Source organism: Neomonachus schauinslandi, chromosome 2 (assembly GCF_002201575.2).
Source record: "Neomonachus schauinslandi chromosome 2, ASM220157v2, whole genome shotgun sequence".
Classification (NCBI taxonomy): Eukaryota; Metazoa; Chordata; class Mammalia; order Carnivora; family Phocidae; genus Neomonachus; species Neomonachus schauinslandi.
Genome location: NC_058404.1, coordinates 40,947,092 through 40,964,741, shown reverse-complemented (window position 1 = coordinate 40,964,741; position 17,650 = coordinate 40,947,092). Strand labels below are relative to the sequence as shown.

Genomic DNA, 17,650 nt, shown 5'->3' with positions numbered 1-17,650 from the left:
TATATATATATACACACATACACATAACCTACCTATGAACTGTTCTCAGAGTTATAAGATGGAAATGACTTAAAGTGTTATTAGCTTATTTGTAAAATATCTATACCTTAACTGGTACTCTTTACAAGAGACACTTTATTGTTTTGTGTACTGCTTGCCAGGGCCATTTTCATGTTCTCCTAAAATGTCCTTCTCTTATCTCTTTTCTGATACTGTCTTGGTTTTTGTGTTTTTGTGAGGACAAGAACTGTGAGAAATTCTAGCACGAGAAAACTCTTATTTGTCAGTGTCAAGAGCTGCATAAAGTGCCCTTTAATTCTTTGCTGCTAGGATTCCACTAAAAAGAAGGCACCACCAACGGTCGTTGAACTTTCTCATTGTTCTCCTGGTTATAGGGGGTCTTTTCTTGATGAATTCGTAGTCTATGAACCATGACAGAGATTTGTCTCACATGCTTTCTGTAGTTGTAAGAGAGTGAAGCTCACTGACCAATATACAACTGAAACCTATAGCTATCCAGCACCCACCTAGCTCAGGAGTGGCTTACCCAGAGTTATACTGAGTTATTGTCCCTTCCAAGGTCCCTAAAGGTGCTTAATCAGACTTTCAAGAGGTTGAAATCAAAATTGCTTTCCTTCAATTCTTCATTATCATGAGAATATCTGAACTCTGAGGAGCTCGAGCATTTACTTTTCAAGGACAAATTTTAAACAAATTTCTAAGAATATAAACAATTAACAATGTGCCATTTTTGTTGGTGTAAATAATCACCCAGAGAAAACACACTCCCACATACAGAATTCCCATGGACGTGGAACTGTTACTTAGAATAAATAACACATGAATAACTTCCACAGAAGACCGGGTGATATACATCCATTTCCATGGATGCTTTTTCTAAAAGACCAGTTGCCAATCTTTAGGGTTTTCTTTTTTTAAAAGTAAAATAACATGAATGTGTTTCTAATGAGAATATATAACACTGAGCCTTTTGAAAATTAATAAATAAACCTTGTATTTTAAAACCAAGAGAAATGAATGCAGTTGAATCTCAAAGCAATCATTTTCAGAATTTGGCCTGAAGTATACTGCCCATGAATTTCACATTAATCAAAGTGGTGAAAAATACTGCAACATCACTGGTTTGTTCCTAAAATTGTGGCGCCGATTCCCCCCCCCTCAAAAAAAAAGGAAGAAAGAAAGAAAGAAAAAAAAAAGCTGATTAATCAAAAATGAACTTCCTGGCAGATAAGACCTAAAACAAAGATGCCAAAAGGATGAAAAAGCAAAAATCAAAGCAAGGCATGATGTACCAAAATATTGCCTCCCAACTGAAAACATACATTTCTGTCTTCAAACACTAATTTTACTGCCACTAAAATAAAGATCATTTCCTTTATCCTAAACATTTTTTCTCTTACTAGACTATAAACGGAGAATGTCCCTTTATGAGTAGACCAGTTCTGAGAGGATACACTTCCACAGTGGGAAACCTTAAACACAGAGAGTAGAGGAAAATGAGAGAATCCCAGTGTTTCCTACTCTTCGAGTTTCATCTCAGACCTGCCCAGTTACTGAGAGACCTGCTGCCCAGTCTCAGTGTGTCCATTTTCTGCATTCTACCCTATTCTATCTTCATGCAATATACTATCCACAGTGTCTTTGCCCTACTTAATATTTAAAAACTGAAACTTTAAAAAATAACATAAAGTTAAAAGACAGGCTAGAAAAAAATAAGCAGCATATGTAAATCACTAAACACAAATTTTAGAGATCAATTAGAAAAAAAGATGAAAATCCCAATTTTAAAAATTGGAAAAAAAGTAATGAACAGGCAATTCAAAAACGAAGAAATACTAAAATGTTCAATAAACATAATGAAATTGATACTTAAAAAAATAACAATGAGATAGAATTTTCACCTGTCAAACTGGTTCAGAAATAACACAAAATAGCTCTTCTGGGGTGTAATTTTATAATATAAAGAAAAAGCACTAAAAATATGGATTTATCCTTTGACTCAGCAATTCCTAAGTAAATAACTGAGGAATGAAAAAAAAAAATGTTTGAACAGTTGTTTAAAATGGCAAAAACTAAAACAATCAAAATGTCTACTAACAGACGACTGGTAAAAAAAAAAAACATAGCATAAATAATGAAATACAGGGCAAGCATTAAAATTTTATTAAAATATATATTTATCTGTAAAGATTTTTTAATATATGAACTGAAAAAGGCAGAACACGCCACTTAAATTTGTGTTCATTTATGGCTATATTATAGAACTCCTAAAGAATGCAACAAAAAGGCTGTTCTTGGATGGCTCCTCTTTGGAGAGGGGGTGAGTATACTTTGCCTGTGGAAGGAAGTGAGTATTCATGAACAGGAAAGTAGAATGTGGTTGCTGTATTATTGGATGCATGTATATTTTGGGTGTGAAGAAAGGGAGTATTTGTGACCAAAATTATCATAAATTGTACTGTTTTTCAAATACCTATACACACCCTACTCGCAAGGTTTACCAAGAAAAACTACCTACTCCATTGATGTTGGCCACAGACATGTAACTTGCTTTGGCCAATAGCATATGAGTATTTGAGTATGATCTATGTCACACACCAGTAGAAGCTTTAAGTTCATTGTGGTTGGGCTCAGCCTCTCCCGGTCTTCCTTCTACCACAAGAATGGGCCTGTCCATAGAGGAACACCTCTCATCCAGGCTGGATCTCCAAATGAGAAGACACTTGGAGCAGAGCAGAGTTCAGTCATAGCCATCCCATAGCCACCAATATGTAATAAGAGAAGGAAACAAATCTGATTTACGTCATCAAGATTTTGGGGTTGTTTGTTATGTAGCAAAACTATTCAAGGGGCCCCTGGGTGGCTCAGTCGTTAAGCGTCTGCCTTCAGCTCAGGTCATTTTCCCAGGGTCCTGGGATCGAGCCCCGCATCGGGCTCCCTGCTCCGCGGGAGGCCTGCTTCTCCCTCTCCCATTCCACCTGCTTGTATTCCCTCTCTCGCTGTGTCTCTCTCTGTCAAATAAATAAATAAAATCTTAAAAAAAAAAAACTATTTAAAAAAATATACAATGCAATGCTAATCTGCAAAATGTTATCATGGGAGATTTTTTCTCTTGCTTATCTTTATTTCCTAATTTTTCTATTACAACTATGTATTACATAATCACACAGTAGTTCAAAAAAGTAAGCTCAACAAGCTAGAAAGATTCACCTTGACTGCATATATTACAATATTTAAAGAAATCCTCACTGTCAGCTATTTGTTAGCCAAGGAAGAAGAGCAAAAGAGCTATACACAAAAGCACTGGCAGTGCCCATCCATGTACAGTCCAGAGAAGAAGCCTTAGCTAAGTGAGCTTAGATATATTTTTGGTCCAACTGGCAATCTCCGAGCATAGAGATGGATACAGAAGCCGCAGCTAAGGAACTCTGAGGTTTGTGGTCCACTGCACACTCATCCCTATTGGAAATGGCTATATCAAGCTGCCTTATTAGCTCAATGACATTAAACATTCAATTCATCTAACCCCCTCTGCCCTGATGCCACCCCAGCCAAACAATCTTCTGAATATTATATGGCTTAATAGTTTTAACCAATGGAAAAGAATTTGCTACTAAAACAGGCTCAGATAAAGTTATTTAAGTCAGTAAGTTAAGAAATTGCGATTCAGATTTCATTTTTAGGAGAGAGAGCAGCAAGAATCATTCCAAACAACACCTCAAAGCTTACCCTCCTCTCCTTTCCAGGAACCCTATTCCTTCCTTTCTAATTCACAACAGCACTACCTGGTTATTCTGCTCCACTCACATGTCAAGTATATGAGACTTTTCCTCTGCAGGAACTACAAGCTCCTTGAAAGCTTCTCCTGTATTCCCCACAGCAACAAGTGAGCAGTGGATTCTCAAAAAATATTTGTGCAACTGATATCTGACCACACTCATGTCACAGTTTCAGGGCAGGGATGCTTAGGATTTACGGGCAGCAGCCCTGTAGCAAACACATTTACTGCTGCAAGGCACAGTCCTGAGCACTTGTTTACAAATTACCGAGAAAAAAAAAAGTACAAGACTATGAGATAGGGACTGTCATCACTCCCATATTCCACAGACACAGCAAGACTCAGACAATTAATAACGTTCCCGGGGCAGCAGCAGTACAGCTGGGATTCAGAGTCCATTAGCTTGGTCTTATGTATATTACCTCCTGCTAATTTTAGCTTCTCATAATAATGTAAGATTCACTGGAAATGAAACAAGATAGAGAAAAATCATTACACTCCTCAGAAGAGTACCATGTGAGATTGGGAAGTTTGGAATGGGAAGTAAGAGCCCCCCAAAAGAGTGCTTGAATAAAAACAGATAAATACCAATCTGTCTTCTCCGGAGAGCAGGGAGTGCAGTTTTTGTTTGCTCAAGTAGGGTGTGATAGTTTGGGGCTTTAAAAAACAGTAAGTTTATCCATAGACAAATTTCTAACCTTCAATCTTAGCAGTACTTCTGGGTAGAGCTATCACTGATGAGTTGTGGATCATACAATTATCTCTCTACGTTTTTTCAGGAAATTTTTACTCTAATATTCAGTAACAACACTTTCATCATGACCCAGCACATACAAGACACACACATATATATCTGAAACAAAAATTTCAGAAAGTAATACTTACCTTTCCTCTATCTACTACATTCTTTTCTATTCCATTTTAATGAAAGAAATGCTAGCCACAAAACACTAGATTGATTTAATGATCCGCTAACCTGCAATTTAAAAAGCAATGGTCTAGACTAAGCAGATCTGAAAACCCAATTTTAGGACATTTATTTTATTAATGTATTCATGTATGTATTTATTGTCCGTCTACAAATTGTTAACACTTCAAGAAAAGAATATTTCGCTATTCTTTAAATTACCCTAATTCAGATTGTTCAAAAAAGGTAAGCACTCTACAAACTCTAAATTACCTAGTTTGTAAATTGACAGTAATTTTAAAATGTGATTTTTCTACAGACTAAGTCTAAAGACTTATCTGTAATATTTGCTAAATATAACAGATTTTTAAAAATATTAAAGTACTTGAAAATGCTTTCCAAACACAGGTATCAATGCTCTGCCTCAGCTGTGAAAATCCATGGCAGGCTTGGCAAACACAGGCCTTGCTGCTCTAGAGCCTATGACGAATATCACTTACTAATAATACTAGTTTTTCTTTTCTTTTCTTTTTTTTTTTTAACCAAATCCCATTGCAGTCTTCAGTTTCTCTCTCAGTTCTCTCAGAAGCTACCCCAAAACTGGATGTGGCATAGAAGTTCATTCCATAAATACGTACTGAGACTCAACTATGTGTCAGGCATTGTTCTAGGTATAGATGGGCACAGTAAGATACAAAGCGTCTACCCTCATAGAACATAGATTTCAGTGAGGAAAGCAGCCAACATATGAATAAGCAAATACATGCATCATTCCAGGTTGCAGAAGTGCTATGAAGAACATAAAGTAGGGTTAGAGAACAGAGTGTAACGGTGGGGGTGGGTAAGTGCTACTTGAGAGGGTAGGCCCAGCACAAATAGTGGTCAGGGTGCAAGTGCAGAGAACGGAATCTCCTTAGGAAGTGTAAGACTGTGATTTATCAGATAGTAAACAGTTTACAGATTGCTAGAAGGGCTAATGAAAAAGTCCAGGCTGAGCGTCCAGGCAATAGTCCCAGAGCCATACTGCAGACCTGCACCACTAGAGAAGTTACGGCCGTGGCCAGGATGAGGACAGCGCTGCCACCAGAACCACCCGACCTCTAACATGACTCACGCCCACATCCTGCCTCTGGGTAGGTACACAAGCAGTGGACATTTGGACATGTGCCACAGACGCCACAGAAAAATGAAACTGCAGCAGAAAGAACAGCACTATTACAAGCAGACTCGGCCCCTTTATGGCTCATGATCATCTTCCTTGGAGTTCTGAGGGCCAAACCTAAATCACAGATCTGAACCCGGCCAGCAAGAGCTAAAGGAAATACAATTTTTACCTTTTCAGGCACCGCAGAGGCATAGATGCCTGAGAATCCAATTTTTGAGCAGGCTGCTGATTAACGAGGAGGAGCCAATGAAAGGAAGAATGCTAATGTTCCAAGTGTGTGAAACAATGAAGAGAGTGGGAATGAACTTAGTGTATTCACAGAGTGGCAAGAAGGCCAGTGTGGCTGAACCTTGTGCAGTAAGAAAAACATTGGCAAGAGATGAGGAGGGGGTGAGGTTAGGGGATCGGTGTCAGGAGTCTGATCATGTGAGCCTTGTAGATCTTGATAAGGAGGAGTCCAAATTTATTTTTCTAAGTGTGGAGGGAAGTTGTAGGATTAAGGGTTTTAAGCAGGGAATAACATGATCTGATTAACCTTTATAATAGATCATTTTATAGTTCTATAAACTATTCTCCATGTCCGATTTAAGTCAATGGTTTAAAAATGGCTAATTTGATATCATATAGAATGAGAATTTTGGAAATCAAAAGAAAGGACTACAAGGTAGTGTCTCTCAATTTATATCTCTGTCACAGAGACAGAGGTGTTAATATGATCATCTCCACCTTCCCCAGGACAGAGAGGGGAGGCACAATGGCAGCCCAACCCTGGGCATAGTCTCCTGCCAGACTCCTAAGAGATGTGGTTGATCAGGATGCACCTACTTAAAAAATAAATTAAAAAAAAAAAATTCAAACCTCTAGACTTAGAAACCTGAAGTTCTTCAAACATGAAAAAACAGCACAGTTAGAGAAGAAAATGAAAATTAGCCAGCAGAAATGAAATCAGCCTTTTTAAAAGGAGTCCTAGTATCAAGAAAGGTTTTTTGTTTTCTTCTCCATTACACAAATCAAAAGCAAAACAACAGGATTAAATAAAAATAAATAAACCATCAAAGTAAATCATGTTTCTCAATTGTTGTCTTTTTTTTTTTTTCAGGTAGTAAACATTTCACCCTAACATTCCATTTACAATGGAATGTTATATATATACATATATATATATGTACATATATATGGAGTAAAGCCATTTAGAAGAAAATGTCAATTTAAAAATTGTTCCAGAATGGGAATTAGGGGAACTTTCCTTAAGTATATACCTGTTTAGCAATTGCCAATCTTCTGCCAGGAGCACCTGTTCCTGGTGTGAGGTCACACATCATAACTGTGGTCAAAACATTCTAATTTGCTTTTATTTTTACAGTTATAATGTCTTAACCTTTTGAGCCTAAACATATTTTGCTCCAATTTTAAAAGAAAACATAAAGCAAAACTGCAGAAAGGGAATCCGTTCTAAATACCCTTTGATATATTATCTATTTCATGTATTTGTATATTAGTTATTTATATAATTTCTTTTATCTTTTTCCCCAAAGCAACCACAACACTGGCTTTGATGAATTCCTGCCATTTTGACAGAGTCAGACAAAAACATTATTTGGCTTTTTTTCCATACAGCCTGCTTTGGTGATTTTTTTTTTCACACATATATTAAATCATTCTTTCTATTTCACAAACTTTCCCCTGCTCCAGCTCCCTACATACACTAAATTAGACGAAGTGAGACTGGGTAAATAGAAGAACACAGAACATGTTCCACAGGTTTCAGAATAAATGTCAAAAATGGCTCAGAAGGATTTGTGGTAGCCAGCCTGTAAGAAGGTACCCAGTGTGTCCTGCCTCTGGGAGTCCCACATTGTGCATCCCTTTCTACTTTTGTACCAGGGTTTCCTATGTATTTTTTCAAGGATACTTGGTAGAGGGGGTATATGTTTCACACTGGCTCCAGCCAGCCCTCTAGGAACCTTCTGTTGTCAGCGGGCTTTGACTGTTTCTCACCTCCTGCTGCTGCTCCCACATGCACAACCCTCCCCCACCCCCTAAAAGAGCACCCTTACCGAGTTATAGTGTCAATAATCTTCTTTTACACTCACACTCTTTATCTTATCCTTTCATCCATTTACTCATTCATGTTCATTTCTCTAGAATCATCCAGCAATGTTTATCTGTTTTCCCATGTTATCCATTACAGGCTCACATACTTTTTTTTTCCCCCATAAGAAATTATAAAAGACTTATAACTTTAGCATACTACTGTATGTGTTTTTTTGGTTTTTGTTTTTCTAAGAAAGTAGGCAGAGGCAGGGATTACAAAGAGGTTAAATCATTCAGCTTCATAGATAGATAAAAAGGACCAGAAGGAAATATTCAAAAATATTATCTCTGGGCTACAGGAATACTGAAGGCATTTTTAATACTTTAAATGTTTTCTATAACAAGTGTTTAATACATTTCACAGTCAGAAAAAATATTAATAAAAAGAAAACACATCAATACTACATATATTCAGGTCTCAGCTGTGTTCCTGAGCATAAGGTCTTTTTAAGAACTGAAAGGTCATACATCTAAAGTAAAAACCCTAAAAGCCCTTAGGAGATGAAAAACAGAGGTAAGACAAAATAGGAAATGATGGCAAAAGAAAGTAGGAAGTCAGGGAAAGTTTCTAACTTAAGAGATATAAGGAGTTTGAAAGTAAAGGGATTTGGTGCCAGAAAAAATAAAAAACTAAACTAAAATGGGAAAAACAGGTTAAAAAAAAAAGAAGGCAAATAAGGAGAGCAGAATTTAGCACAATGCCTAGATAATGTGCAAAAACAGACATCACAGAACTTCAGATTCTACCCAACTGACAAAGACACCTGTAAAACTGTCAGTCAGCTGATGTAGAGAACTTACGAGAATAAAGGATTAAGGAATATAAGTGATAAGAGTTATTACCTTAGATCAGGAGAACGAGGCTAATAGCAAAGAATGAAGACAGATACTGAAAATTAGGTATCTGTGATTTCTGATAGGCATGCAGCCCATTTCAAAAGCACTCTGCCCTGTTCCAGATAATAAACAAGTTTCTAGGAGGCACCTTGGAAAAGGGATATGAGTAGACTCCACTGAGACTGTCAAAGTACCATGTCTGGTGTGTGGCATATATAAAGCTCCTTTATTTATTTATTTTTTTTAAGATGTCAAGTGAGATGATTAGTAGCACCAAGATCACTGAGGAATCATATTTAACAAAACTGCCAGCTTCTTTATGAGAGGCATCCTGTTTCTAAAAAGACAGTATAGACGCACCTGGTGGCTCAGTCGGTTAAGCGTCTGCCTTCGGCTCAGGTCATAATCTCAGGGTAGTGGGACTGAGCCCCGCATCAGGCTCCCTGCTCAGTGGGAAATCTGCTTCTCCCTCTTCCTCTGCCCCCTCCCCCAATCCCTGCTTGTGCTCTCTGCTCTCTCTCTCAAATAAATAAAATCTTTAAAAAAAATAAACAGTATAAAATATAAAATCAAAGTTCAGACTCTGGAGTCAGACTTTAGGAATGCAGAAATGTTCCTCACTTAAACACTTCAACTGCCTTATCTGTAACATGAGGAGGATACTAATGATAAAGTTCCTCTTAATCAGGCTGTACTGGGGTATTTGTCAAAAGACAAAGTCCTTAGGAAAAATTTAGAAATCTGACATTGACTGTTTGGCCTAAGGAAGTAACTAAATCCAGGCTTTTACCTTATTCTATGTTTTAGAAGGACTCCTAAGGAAACAACAACAACAACAAACATTCTCAAGCCACATAAGCAGCATTGGCAGAAGCAGAAGACATCATTAAAGACATCGTCTTTATTATGTATTACTAGTCATCTTGCTTAAAACAACATTCTTATCTGTATTAAACTGTAATGAACTATATAGCATAGAATCTTATTTGAGAAGGACTTTAAAAGTCATTTAGTCCAACTATTCTTTTAGCTGAACTTCTCCTTCAGTACCCCAGCTAACTGCCCAGACTATGCTTGAACACTTTCAGATCAAGGAAGCCACACTTACAGAGGAAGTACATTTTATCTATGGACAACTCCAACTCTGAGAAAGACTCACTTGCTTGTTCTAGGATATTTTATTTTTATTCCTAAAACTGCCTATATCTCTTTTACGGTCAAGTAGTTTCATTTTAACCAAACAGCTTTGTAGGAAGATAGCATATATGTATATAGCAAACTCAGTATTTTATATTTTGTTTTGCCAAAGATTTTGAGGTAATAAGAAAGCATTTTGTATATCATAAACTATATACGAACACATATAATTAAAAAACAGAAGTCAACAGTGTTACCCTGATACCAAAACCAGACAAAATCACAAGAAAACTACAGGCCAATATCTGTGAGGAACATAGATGCAAAAATCCTCAACAAAATATTGCTAAACCATGTTTGAAAGGATCATTCACCATGATCAAGTAGGATTTATTGTGGGGATGCAAAGATGGTTCAGTATCAATCAAAATGACATACATCAACAAAACAAAGGATAAAAATCATATTATCTCAGAAGATGCAGAAAAAGCACGTGACAAAATTCAATATCCATTCATGATAAAAACTCTCAACAAAGTGGGTTTAGCCAACATAATAAAGGCTATATATGAAAAACACAGCTAACTTCATACTCAATGGTGAAAAACTAAATGTCCACAAAATGTCCATACTACCCAAAACAATCTTTTCCTCTAAATCAGAAACAAGACAAGGAGGTCCACTCCTGCTACTTTTATTCAACATAATACTGCAAGCCCTAGCCACAGCAATCAGACAAAAAAAAGGAAATACAAGGCATCCATATTGGTAAAGAAGTAGTTAAACTGTCACTATTTGCAGATGACATAATGCTATTCACACAAAATCCTAGAGACTCCACCAAAAAACTACCAAAAGTAATAAATGAATTCAGTAAGTTGCAGGATACAAAATTAATACACAGAAATCGGTAGCATTTCTATACACAAATAACAAAGTAGCAGAAAGAGAAAATTAAGAAAACAATCCCATTTATGAGTGCACCAAAAAGAATAAAATACCTAGGAACAAACCTGTACTCTGAAAAGTTTAAAACACTGATGAAAGGAATTGAAGATGACACAAAAAATGGAAAGATATTCCATGCTCATGGATTGGAAGACTTAATATTGTTAAAATGTCCATACTATCCAAAACAATCTACAGATTCTATGCAATCCCTAACAAAATTCCAATAGCATTTTTCACAGAACTAGAACAATGAATCTTAAAATTTGTATGGAACCACCAAAGGCCCTGAATAGTCAAAGTGATCCTGAGGAGGTATCACAACACCACATTTCAAGATATATTACAAAGCTGTAGAAATCAAAACAGTATGATACTGGCACAAAAACAGATACATAGATTGATGTATCTACATGAATCATTGTTATCTATATGAATACATAGATACATTGATGTATCTACAAGATGATGAACTGAACAGAAAACCCAGAAATAAAGCCATGCTTATCTGGTTAATTAATCTATGACAAAGGAGGCAAGAATATACAATGGAGAAAAGACAGTCTCTTCAATAAATTGTGGTTTACATGCACCATACATAAAAATAAACTCAAAATGGATGAAAGATCTGAAACCATAAATTCCTAGAAGAGAACACAGACAATAATTTCTCTAACAATGGAGGATAAGTCAGTTTCTCTGACTTAGGAGGATAAGTCTCCTAAGGCAAGGGAAACCAAACCAAAAATAAACTATTGGGACTACATCAAAATTAAAAGCTTTTGTACAATGAAGGAAACAATCAACAAAACTAAAAGACAACCTACTGAATGGGAGAAGATATTTGCAAACAACATATCTGATAAAGGGTTATTATCCAAAATATATAAAGAACGTATACAATTCAACACCAAAAAAACCAAATAATCTAAATAAAAATGGGCAGAAGACATGAAAAATTTCTCCAAAGAAGACATACAGATGGCCAGGAGACATATGAAAAGATGCTCAACATCACTCATCATTAGGGAAATGCAAATCAAAACTACAATGAGTTACCACCTCACACCTGTCAGAATGGTTAAAATCAAAAGCTCAAGAAACAAGTGTTGGTGAGGATGTGGAGAAAAAGGAACCCTTGTGCATTGTTGGTGGGAATGCAAACTGGTTTAGCCATTGTGGAAGACCAAATTGGGTAAATGCCCAAAGAATATGAAAACACTAATTCAAAAGTATATATGCACCCCTGTGTTTATTGCTGTGTTAGTTACACTAGCCAAGAGATGGAAGCAACCTAAGTGTCCATTGATAGGGGAACAGATAAGGAAGCTGTGAGTATATAAACTTATATATGTATAAAACACACAATGGAATACTATGCAGCTATAAAAAGGGATGAGCTTATGACATTTGTGACAACATGGATGGACCTAGAGGGGTATTATGTTAAGTGAAAAAAGTCAGAAAAAGACAAATACCATATGATTTCACTAGTATGTGGAATCTAAAAAAACAAATTAATAAACAAACAAAAAGCAGAATCAGACCTATAAATACAGAGAACAAACTCACAGTTGCCAGAGGAGAAAGGGTAGGGGGGATGGTCAAAATGGGTGAAGGGGAGTAGGAGATACAGGCTTCCAGTTATGGAATGAATAAGTAATGGGAATAAAAGGCACATCTTAAGGAATATAGTCAATGACATCATAATAGCATTGTATGGTGACAGATGGTATCTACACTTGTGCTGAGCACAGCATAATGTATAAACTTGTCAAATCACTATGTTATACACCTGAAACTAATATAACACTGTGTGGCAACTATACTCAAACAAAAAAATTTTTTAAATAGAAATATCTATTCTGTTCACAGTGATGTACTGTTATTTCTCTCACTGAAATACAGAAAAGGATATGTAAATTTTGTCCACAGTGCCCAAAGTGTAAAATATAGAAACCTACAGGCAATTATGACAGCCCCATTCTGACCCACCCCATCAAGGATAACTGCCATACCCGATATGGCAAAACCGATATGTACAAAGAAAATCTGCAGAGATATTCTGCACGTAGAGGGGCATCCTAGAAAATACAAAGAAGCTCAAAGCCCTAGCTTTGGATACAAAAACATAACCCTTTATTAATAAAGCACATAGGCACATTCCAATCATTCCTACCTACCTGAACCACCAGATATTTACTGGATTACGCTTTTTGTCAGAACTGCACTCTGAACCTCTTAAGACCCTTTGAATTGACAACATACTTTAATACAAATCTGGAAAGACAGTACAATTTTGTTGAGTAAAACACAAGCAACGCAGGAAACAAAACTTAAAAAAAAAACCAACAAAACCTTGTACCCATATCCTCAAACTACCTGGAATTATATGTCTACAGCTATTTAGGATTGGCAAAAAGCAGCAAGAATGAGAAGCTCTTGATGGGATAGAAACAAATTATTATATGCAAACTGGCCAGAAGAAAAGAATAGAAAAATGAAAGATTCTTAAAGAAGTTCGTATTGAAATCTGCCAGAAAAACTGAAAGAAAAATCCAGTCTAGTATGAAACCCTCCTCCCTGCCTGACCACCCCCACAGTGCTCTGCAGATGGCATACAATACCCATAAGCAGGGATACAGATGCACTCATGTAACACGCTTTAAATACACACATAATTACAACAACTCAAGTCTTCAAGAAAAGCAAAGAAGGTTCAAAGGTCACTTTAAAAAATAATGATTTATCATTAGCGGTGATATTTTAAAGGTTTTAATTTTTCCTACCTTTTTTCTTTTTGAGGGAGAGAGAGTGCACACAAGCAGGGGTGGGGGGTGGGTGGAGGGGGGATAGAGGGAGAGGGACAGAGAGAATCTTAAGCAGGCTCCACACCCAGCATGGAGCCCTACCTGGGACTCAATCTCACGACCCTGCGATCATGATCTGAGCCTAATCAAGAGTCAGATGCTTAACCAACTGAGCCACCCAGGTGCCTCTAATTTTTCCTATTTTATATCACTCTTCCTCAGAATTTGGGGAAACCAAAATGAGCCTTTATTTTAAAAGCAAGCATGAAGATAAAAATATTTATACTGAGGGGTAAGGCTCATCAGCCAATGTGAACAAAGAGATTAAATCATGAACATTCTACCAGTTTTCTTGGTGAAAGAAGACTGCCCACTGTCTATGTCCCTCTGAGAACAAAGCCCTTCTCACCCCTAGAACCCGAGGGGATCATATCACTGCCCTCCAACACGTAGCATACCCCTCAGAGCACTCACTTCCGGCTAGCAAAACAAGATGTATGAAACTTCTGGTATTTTTTTTTTTTTCAAATAATCTTAATGCTTTCCTTTTAAGGATCAATTATTTCTTAATAAAATCTACAAAATTTCTAGGAGAAGCTCCAAAGGGCTGGGGGAGGCAAAGTGCTATTTGATGTAAGATTCATTTTGAGATATGCCTACAAATGTCTACCTGGATGAGTCAACCATGTCCTAGGTAGCCAGGACCAAGTACTTGAGCCACCTGAGACCAAGAACACTGGATTGATCTTTTATATTCCTCCAGAGTTCTGTAGTATAGCTAGGACCATCAAAAATTCAGAAGACTGACATTTAGTGAGATGACAATGCAATGTTTCAGTTTATACGTGAGGAAAGTGAAGAAGCTGTGTGTAACCTGCCCAAGGCCACAGAACAGTGTACCATCATGGCTATGTGAGGGCCTGAGTCTCTTGACTCCTGCCCTAGGAATCACTCCACATAAACAGATGATCACTCTGGAAAATGTGTCCTATCTTAATACAGAGCAGGGGAGAGGCATTTAATTACTATTAACTATTTACTAAGTAGTTCCCTGAATAAAGGCTCGTTGCACTTTTTCGCCCAATAAAATCCAGTCCATTGAGAATCAATCAGTGTTCCTTTAACTTGATGTTCAAAATATGGTTGCAATTAAAAGACAGCTTTGTAAAAGGCCTACAAGTCAACCAATGGCTATACACATATTGTTCCCAGTACAAGGACAACCATTTTAAGTAGGTCACAAATAGTAATTCCATGTAATTTAAAGTGTGATGACTAACAACACATTCTAAAATGGAAGCCAATTTATTGTTATAATTTCTAAACTAGTGCAGACATAGAGACTGTGATCTCTGATGCTTTTTTAATGGTATAAATTATACTTCAACTCCCCTTTCTCCCAGCTGCAGTATTGAACTTAGATGTCTACTAGATCAGTGGGTGGAAGATCAAAGAACATTTAAAAATTTTTAACTTTACTACCCACAAGGATGTGGGAGTAATATGTCAGTGGGACTAAAAAGTATGTGACAAAGTCTTAGAGATTCCCTAATTCGACAAGGAGCAGGTTGTTCCCTTTTTTAAAGAAGCAACACTCAGCCTTCCTTTGCTGGGTCTACTTTATAAAGCTGACAAACACAAGGAAAAACTTAAACCAGAATCTAAAAATGTACATGTTCTCATTATGTTCTCTTTCCAGCACAGTATAAACACTAATCACAGTGATAATCTGAGGTTTCTACCTAGATGGCCTTGTAAAAGGTTTCCCTTCATCTGGGTAATAAATGATCTACACTAAGAAAAAACTTAATCTTTTAAGAAAGGGACAGATATTAAATCTTTCTCTCCATCCTCTCTCCTTCATTCCCACTTCAAGAGAGCACACAGCAGTGGCAGCAACTGTGCATGGGGCAAGGAAAGTCCATCAACCTCCTTCAGCCCCCACGCTGCTCTTCCACTGTCTCCCATTAGTGTCACGTCCTCTCAGTAACCACTAGACCCGTGCAGTCGGACCTCAGCTTGGCCATCTTTACTGCTATCCAACACTAATACTGTGCTCTTCTCCAGCCCCAGAATACCCTTTCCTCCCCACCATAAGCACCCTTCCCATCTGTCTAAATCCCATCTATCTGTTAGGCCCATTCAAAATTCATCACACAAATAGAGCTTCCCTGGAGTACCACATATCTGCCAAGTTCTCATTTTCTGAACTCTTATAGCACTCTTATGCAAAACCCATAATTCGTTACCAACTACAGAATGTCATGTCCTTTGCTAGTTGTTGCATATACATTCCCCGGTTTGTTTCCTCACTTAAACTGTAAGATCAAGGACATACACCAGAACTTATACTTTCAAAATATGTTCCATAGCACTAGCATGTAAGTGGACAAATAGGAGCTTGGCGAAAAAATCCTGCCACACTGAATTAGCATAGTCAAACTCATGCCTCTCAGGAGTGACACAGTATTTCTGCCTTTGGCTGTACATGAACTCAGATGCAACTGAAAGGTATACGGCTATAAATCACACCAGTGATCCAGCTCCTTTGAAGAGACTAGACATAATCATCAATATTATGGTTGTTATTCATCTTCAAGAAAGCAAAATGCCATAAGTAACACTTAGGTATGCAAATTCCTCAAATGCCTTTGTGCCAATATGGATGTAATTTTTCTTTCATTTTTGGATTTCATCATCCAGTCATTTTTTTCATTTTACAGCAAGTCATTAAAAGGATCCTTCCGTCAACTATTTTAACGTAACTGAAATTAGTCACATAAGCATTTCTCTACCGAAGATCTATTAAATGCCCAACACCAAACAACATCCTGAAATAAATACAAAAAGACATGACAGAGTTCCCTTTCTATTTTGTTAATTCTCAAATATAAAAAGCACACACAAACACATCTAGACACGCATATACACATACACACAGAGTTCTCAAGGAAAGGAACAGAAACCTATTCCTTCTGAACCTCCATCACCATTTCTCCCAGGGCTGCATATACAGTAATAGTTCAAAGAGTGCGTCAGTCGCACTGCATTGTTTATGAAATAATGAAGTTTGTAGGTATAAACATAGAAAAGCACAGCGGCCCTTTATAAATAAACAATCCTATGAAAGCCAAGTACATAAAAATAATATATTTTAAGGACATGTTTTTTTTCCGACTTAATTTTTAGAGAAGAGTTGATTCTCCCACACACTGTCACTGCAAAAACCATTTATTGATTTTAAATCTCATGTTCCCTGAAGCAGAAATTAATGTCAGAGGCAACTTCTGTATCTATACATATCAGAAAACAGTGATTTGCTATCACAGCCATATTAAGTAAAGGACTGTAAGCCTACATGTATAAGGAAAGTTACATAGAAAATTATTCTTTTGAAAGTAAACATTAACAGACATTAAAGAATGGATATACTAAAAAGAAGACAAAAATATAAGCCTAGGGCTTGGGTCATAGGTGAGAGCGGAAGCATTACGCAGAGTGGAGATCTTGGCATCAGGCATGCCTATGCCTATTATCAAGGGTCTATGACCAGAAGAAAAATGAGGCAACAACATACTGAGTAGCCGAAGCAAATAGCAGTACTATTACAGCTAGACACCTCTTTATAATTCTTTCTACTGTGGGTATAAAATTTAATGTGAACGTGTAATGGTTAATGTGAGAAAGGTAAATACTGCTTAACAAATGATTCTAGAACACATGAACATATAAATAAATAGAGGAAGGAATAAATGAAGGCAAGATTAGAACAAGGAGTGTGGGGATAAATTATTTATTCCTGGATATGGGGGAAGTAAAAGGACAATGAACAAAGAACAATCCTAACCACGAGACAGGAATACTGGATGATCTGAAGTGGGCAGGTGAGCTTGGGGCAAAGTTATCAATCAGGGGGGAAAAAAAAAACTTACCTAGAAAGATTTTAAGACTTA

General features: G+C 36.9%; 1 protein-coding gene across 1 annotated transcript in view; it reads right to left on the bottom strand.

Moving 5' to 3' along the window:
* PSD3 (pleckstrin and Sec7 domain containing 3) overlaps positions 1–17,650 on the bottom strand; it is a 440,689-nt gene that overhangs the window by 242,241 nt on the left and 180,798 nt on the right. The window lies entirely within an intron of this gene.